Genomic DNA, 6,291 nt, shown 5'->3' on the forward strand with positions numbered 1-6,291 from the left:
AGTGCGAGAACACGTGGGCAGACGAGGAGAGAGCAGTAGGAGTAGCAGTGTTACCTGTGGTAATCCATGTTTCCGTCAGCGCCAAGTCGAGGGACTGGAGGGTAGCATAGGCTGAGATGAACTCTGCCTTGTTGGCCGCAGACCGGCAGTTCCAGAGGCTGCCGGAGACCTGGAACTCCACGTGGGTCGTGCACGCTGGGACCACCAGGTTAGAGTGGCAGCGGCCACGCGGTGTGAAGCGTCTGTATGGCCTGTGCAGAGGGGAGAACAGGGATAGACAGACACAGTGAAATAGTGAATAGTGAAATAGTCATAGTGAAAGTCATATGTTTGAAAAATTGAATTTTTTGTATTTTTGAGGAATTTGTAATTCGCGCCACGCCTATCATTGGAGCAGGTGTTCCGCTAGCGGAACGTCTAGATATAAGAGGTTAAGGTAGAGACTTCATATTCAGGATTCTGTTTATGCCTACCCCAAAGACAACGTGTGTCGAGTATACGCTTCCTGTGACAACCGGAAGTGCCTTAAATAGGGGTCAGAGTAGCTGTTTTGAAGGGTTAGAAAAGTCACATCTTTCCAAAACTTCATATGTTTGACTAGGTAACCCTCATGAACAGTCATTTTTCCCATCAGATGTCAAAGAAAAGCTCTCACACACAAACAAACACACACACACACACACACTCACACACACACACACACTCACACACACAGCAAGGATGGAGTGACAGAGTGCGGTGCTTAAAGACACACAGAGCCTGCAATGGCATTACCATTATCTCTAGGCTGAGACGAGTTCAACGAGATGCCCCGCTTGACCGTAGCTTGCTCGGTCTGAGGGCAATGACCGTGAGAAAAACTAGGCCCAAATGAAGCCTGCCCCAAAATGTCGAGTGCTTTTGGGTGACAGTGAGAGAACCGTTAGGGTTAGAAGCACAATTCAACCTCAGGAGCATTCCTGAGGTCCTCCCGATCTGTGCAAGCCTAACCTTGACCCTGTGGCATTAACCCTTCATAGTTTAAAGAAGGTGTTTAGATCAAACAGTGTGCAATGACTTCTCTCCCCATAGGAATACATTGACTATTCTCCTAAATTCAACCTGAAGTCTATGTGGGTTATGAATGCCTTATGAACCTGTCTTCTATAACAATCCATCAGGCTACTGTGAGGTCTACCTGTGTCGATTCTAAGCTTCCTGGAGCAACCGGAAGTTGTTAAAATCACCCTAAAGCTATTGTAATATAACCAACCTGCAGAATGTGAAAATCACGCAACTCAACCCTGTGTCATTCAGTCAATTCTTAAGGTAGAAGGCGGTAAAAAGCTGAATCGTGGCTTTGCAGGCTCTGGCTGAAAAAAAGTAGCGCGTTTGGGTAGTGGCTGGTTACAGTACTGTGAGACTCAGGCGCGTGCCCGCAACCACAGAAAACACTACACACTAGAGTCTACTTCAAACCAACAGACACACATGCTTTACTCCATAAACACAGTTACCATCCTAAACATACATTTAAGGGAATAATAAAATCACAAATCATACGGTTCTACAGGATATCATCTTGCAAGCAAGACCTGGATTATGCAATAAATACACTATTCAATGCAATCAGAAGAAGAGGATATTCAAAACGATTTTTAAGAACCATTAAAAACAACACATTGGCAGCCCTCTCTCCCATTCATCCAACCCTCACAGACCACATCAAACCATCCACCTCTCTTAATCTCATTATTTTAACAGAATAAAACAATAAAACCAACTAAATGCACAATATTGCTTTTATGTTCATATTTAACAACACTGGTTGAATTAATCTCACCACATCAGCTCCTGTACTGTCACACAGAAAAAGGCATTTTAGAACTCATTTTAGTCTATTTATGATCTTAGGAGGACATCTACAGGCAATTTTAAGTACTACACCTAAATATAATATCATCAGAAGGAGAGGGATGAACAGGAGATGGGCCTGTGCACCGTAAAACAAGCTAGTTGATATGAAACACAATTATATTCAAAACCTAACCCTAACCCTAATCTAATGTTTTGCTTTCGTTGTAAAGCCTTTTTGAAATCGGACAGTGTGGTTAGATAAAGGAGAGTCTTATCTTTAAAATGCTGTGAAATAGTCATATGTTTGAAAAATTGAAGTTTTTGTATTTTAGAGGAGTTTGTATTTCGCGCCACGCCCATCATTGGATATTGGAGCAGGTGTTCCGCTAGCGGAACGTCTAGATGTATGAGGTTAAAGTCACCCAGAACTGTGAGACACCTCTCACAGTTCTGGGTGACGTTAACCTCCCCTCGTCTACCTTTGGAGAGTTCATCAATGAGCTTGACGCCTTGATAAGTTCCTTTCCTGAGGATGGCTCACCAGCCATCCTCAGGAAAGGAACTTATCAAGGAGTCAAGCTCATTGATGAACTCTCCAAGGGAACCTGAAGGGCGATAAATGATAAGGATGTTAAGCTTGAAAGAGCTGGTAACTGTGACAGCATGGAATTCAAAGGAGGCGATAGATGGGTCAGGGGAGAAAGAGAGAATGTCCACTTAGCAGAGATGAGGATCCCAGTGCCACCACCCCGCTGACCAGTGCGAGAACACGTGGGCAGACGAGGAGAGAGCAGTAGGAGTAGCAGTGTTACCTGTGGTAATCCATGTTTCCGTCAGCGCCAAGTCGAGGGACTGGAGGGTAGCATAGGCTGAGATGAACTCTGCCTTGTTGGCCGCAGACCGGCAGTTCCAGAGGCTGCCGGAGACCTGGAACTCCACGTGGGTCGTGCACGCTGGGACCACCAGGTTAGAGTGGCAGCGGCCACGCGGTGTGAAGCGTCTGTATGGCCTGTGCAGAGGGGAGAACAGGGATAGACAGACACAGTGAAATAGTGAATAGTGAAATAGTCATAGTGAAAGTCATATGTTTGAAAAATTGAATTTTTTGTATTTTTGAGGAATTTGTAATTCGCGCCACGCCTATCATTGGAGCAGGTGTTCCGCTAGCGGAACGTCTAGATATAAGAGGTTAAGGTAGAGACTTCATATTCAGGATTCTGTTTATGCCTACCCCAAAGACAACGTGTGTCGAGTATACGCTTCCTGTGACAACCGGAAGTGCCTTAAATAGGGGTCAGAGTAGCTGTTTTGAAGGGTTAGAAAAGTCACATCTTTCCAAAACTTCATATGTTTGACTAGGTAACCCTCATGAACAGTCATTTTTCCCATCAGATGTCAAAGAAAAGCTCTCACACACAAACAAACACACACACACACACTCACACACACTCACTCACACACACAGCAAGGATGGAGTGACAGAGTGCGGTGCTTAAAGACACACAGAGCCTGCAATGGCATTACCATTATCTCTAGGCTGAGACGAGTTCAACGAGATGCCCCGCTTGACCGTAGCTTGCTCGGTCTGAGGGCAATGACCGTGAGAAAAACTAGGCCCAAATGAAGCCTGCCCCAAAATGTCGAGTGCTTTTGGGTGACAGTGAGAGAACCGTTAGGGTTAGAAGCACAATTCAACCTCAGGAGCATTCCTGAGGTCCTCCCGATCTGTGCAAGCCTAACCTTGACCCTGTGGCATTAACCCTTCATAGTTTAAAGAAGGTGTTTAGATCAAACAGTGTGCAATGACTTCTCTCCCCATAGGAATACATTGACTATTCTCCTAAATTCAACCTGAAGTCTATGTGGGTTATGAATGCCTTATGAACCTGTCTTCTATAACTATCCATCAGGCTACTGTGAGGTCTACCTGTGTCGATTCTAAGCTTCCTGGAGCAACCGGAAGTTGTTAAAATCACCCTAAAGCTATTGTAATATAACCAACCTGCAGAATGTGAAAATCACGCAACTCAACCCTGTGTCATTCAGTCAATTCTTAAGGTAGAAGGCGGTAAAAAGCTGAATCGTGGCTTTGCAGGCTCTGGCTGAAAAAAAGTAGCGCGTTTGGGTAGTGGCTGGTTACAGTACTGTGAGACTCAGGCGCGTGCCCGCAACCACAGAAAACACTACACACTAGAGTCTACTTCAAACCAACAGACACACATGCTTTACTCCATAAACACAGTTACCATCCTAAACATACATTTAAGGGAATAATAAAATCACAAATCATACGGTTCTACAGGATATCATCTTGCAAGCAAGACCTGGATTATGCAATAAATACACTATTCAATGCAATCAGAAGAAGAGGATATTCAAAACGATTTTTAAGAACCATTAAAAACAACACATTGGCAGCCCTCTCTCCCATTCATCCAACCCTCACAGACCACATCAAACCATCCACCTCTCTTAATCTCATTATTTTAACAGAATAAAACAATAAAACCAACTAAATGCACAATATTGCTTTTATGTTCATATTTAACAACACTGGTTGAATTAATCTCACCACATCAGCTCCTGTACTGTCACACAGAAAAAGGCATTTTAGAACTCATTTTAGTCTATTTATGATCTTAGGAGGACATCTACAGGCAATTTTAAGTACTACACCTAAATATAATATCATCAGAAGGAGAGGGATGAACAGGAGATGGGCCTGTGCACCGTAAAACAAGCTAGTTGATATGAAACACAATTATATTCAAAACCTAACCCTAACCCTAATCTAATGTTTTGCTTTCGTTGTAAAGCCTTTTTGAAATCGGACAGTGTGGTTAGATAAAGGAGAGTCTTATCTTTAAAATGCTGTGAAATAGTCATATGTTTGAAAAATTGAAGTTTTTGTATTTTAGAGGAGTTTGTATTTCGCGCCACGCCCATCATTGGATATTGGAGCAGGTGTTCCGCTAGCGGAACGTCTAGATGTATGAGGTTAAAGTCACCCAGAACTGTGAGACACCTCTCACAGTTCTGGGTGACGTTAACCTCCCCTCGTCTACCTTTGGAGAGTTCATCAATGAGCTTGACGCCTTGATAAGTTCCTTTCCTGAGGATGGCTCACCAGCCATCCTCAGGAAAGGAACTTATCAAGGAGTCAAGCTCATTGATGAACTCTCCAAGGGAACCTGAAGGGCGATAAATGATAAGGATGTTAAGCTTGAAAGAGCTGGTAACTGTGACAGCATGGAATTCAAAGGAGGCGATAGATGGGTCAGGGGAGAAAGAGAGAATGTCCACTTAGCAGAGATGAGGATCCCAGTGCCACCACCCCGCTGACCAGTGCGAGAACACGTGGGCAGACGAGGAGAGAGCAGTAGGAGTAGCAGTGTTACCTGTGGTAATCCATGTTTCCGTCAGCGCCAAGTCGAGGGACTGGAGGGTAGCATAGGCTGAGATGAACTCTGCCTTGTTGGCCGCAGACCGGCAGTTCCAGAGGCTGCCGGAGACCTGGAACTCCACGTGGGTCGTGCACGCTGGGACCACCAGGTTAGAGTGGCAGCGGCCACGCGGTGTGAAGCGTCTGTATGGCCTGTGCAGAGGGGAGAACAGGGATAGACAGACACAGTGAAATAGTGAATAGTGAAATAGTCATAGTGAAAGTCATATGTTTGAAAAATTGAATTTTTTGTATTTTTGAGGAATTTGTAATTCGCGCCACGCCTATCATTGGAGCAGGTGTTCCGCTAGCGGAACGTCTAGATATAAGAGGTTAAGGTAGAGACTTCATATTCAGGATTCTGTTTATGCCTACCCCAAAGACAACGTGTGTCGAGTATACGCTTCCTGTGACAACCGGAAGTGCCTTAAATAGGGGTCAGAGTAGCTGTTTTGAAGGGTTAGAAAAGTCACATCTTTCCAAAACTTCATATGTTTGACTAGGTAACCCTCATGAACAGTCATTTTTCCCATCAGATGTCAAAGAAAAGCTCTCACACACAAACAAACACACACACACACACTCACACACACTCACTCACACACACAGCAAGGATGGAGTGACAGAGTGCGGTGCTTAAAGACACACAGAGCCTGCAATGGCATTACCATTATCTCTAGGCTGAGACGAGTTCAACGAGATGCCCCGCTTGACCGTAGCTTGCTCGGTCTGAGGGCAATGACCGTGAGAAAAACTAGGCCCAAATGAAGCCTGCCCCAAAATGTCGAGTGCTTTTGGGTGACAGTGAGAGAACCGTTAGGGTTAGAAGCACAATTCAACCTCAGGAGCATTCCTGAGGTCCTCCCGATCTGTGCAAGCCTAACCTTGACCCTGTGGCATTAACCCTTCATAGTTTAAAGAAGGTGTTTAGATCAAACAGTGTGCAATGACTTCTCTCCCCATAGGAATACATTGACTATTCTCCTAAATTCAACCTGAAGTCTATGTGGGTT

The sequence above is a fragment of the Salmo salar genome, unplaced genomic scaffold (genome assembly GCF_965601325.2).
Source record: "Salmo salar unplaced genomic scaffold, fSalSal1 ptg000263l, whole genome shotgun sequence".
In the NCBI taxonomy this organism is placed as follows: Eukaryota; Metazoa; Chordata; class Actinopteri; order Salmoniformes; family Salmonidae; genus Salmo; species Salmo salar.